The sequence below is a fragment of the Channa argus genome, chromosome 23 (assembly GCF_033026475.1).
Source record: "Channa argus isolate prfri chromosome 23, Channa argus male v1.0, whole genome shotgun sequence".
In the NCBI taxonomy this organism is placed as follows: Eukaryota; Metazoa; Chordata; class Actinopteri; order Anabantiformes; family Channidae; genus Channa; species Channa argus.
Window position 1 is genome coordinate 2,525,086 of NC_090219.1, and position 1,494 is coordinate 2,526,579.

Consider the following 1,494-nt stretch of genomic DNA (forward strand, 5'->3'; position numbering starts at 1 on the left):
CAGTCCTACACAGTCAGGAGGGGAGCAGGAGCGCCTCTGTGCCGCAGACTGTGGATACAACACCCTGGGAACACATGCTGCACTCAGGCACCCAATGTATTTCTTTGCTAAAAACACTGGGTATTGTGGCTGTATAGCCATTCATTCTCACCGTACCATCGAACAGAACGTTTTATCATGGCTAGTTCACAAAAGGCCGGTCTAGCTGCAAAATAATACATGGATCAGTTTGAACATCCTTTATAAAACAAAAGAAGCTGAATAACCTAAGCTGAGCGTGTCGCTGCTGCATTAAAAATAAATCATGGAATCCCGAATGAGTTATAGCCAATAATAACTGTTAGATTCTTCTCTATACGATCTTGACATATTAATGGCACTTGACCAGAAACTTAATACTAATGCTATTATTACTACTACTACTAAAATTATTCATCCATCCATCGATTATTTGTAACCCCTTATTCTGTTTAGGGTCGGGGGGAGGGGCTGTCCCAGCTGTTAAAGTTGAGAGGCGATGGTTAACCTGGACAGGTCTCCAGGGCCAACAAAGAGAGACATACACATACAGAAAACCATTCACATTCAAACATAGGGGCAATTTTAGAGTGGGGATTTAACCTAATATGCTTGGAATGTGGGAGGAAACCGGAGTATAATAATAATAATAGTAATAATGATAATAATGTAGTGGTAGTAGTGGTATTGACGGTCTTATTTTAAAGTTTAAAAGTCAGTATTCAAAATTATAATTACGATTGCGGAAGAAGCATCATTAATATTCAGCTATTTGTGTAACTTTACTGTTTCTGTGGTCACAAATATACCTTAAGTTTAAAGCCTAAAGTAATATTTATTCCGGTAGGTGGCAATGTTGGCGTGCTTTTACTGCGAAAATCTTCAGTTTGTCGTTATATAACCTCATAATACTTTATTACCGTTGTATTCATACAGTAGTTAATGGATTTAATTGGTGCCTAAATCAACCTTTGATCTTTCATAAACTTGATGCTATGGTTATATTGTCGATCCAAAAGATGAAAGAATTCGATATTGAGTGTCTCATAGCTACATCTCACCACAAAGTCAGTCATGTTAAATACTGAGGCATTTGCTAAAATATGATGCATGAATTAGAATACGGAGCAGTGTCACTTATAGTGAGGATGGGGGGCGTGGCAGTTTGCATAAGGACCTTCGCTGACGGGACAGTCCTGCCGTCGGTTGCGTTTGATCAGCTATCCCGTCGTCGGCATCCTGCACTACAGTGTACAAGCCTAACCCAGCCAGTATAAAGTTTGAGGGAAGCGATGACTGGATAAAACAGCGTCGGACATACTGGAGCGCAGGATTTCAGCCTTCCCATCACCGCTTGGGACAGCCCTCAAATTGTAGTCTTCGAAATACCTGGCCGTCAGATGAAAGGGGGGCTTCACCATGGCTTCTGCTCAACCTGAGGCGAGGAAGTTTACCAGAGGGCTCAACAAATTGGGC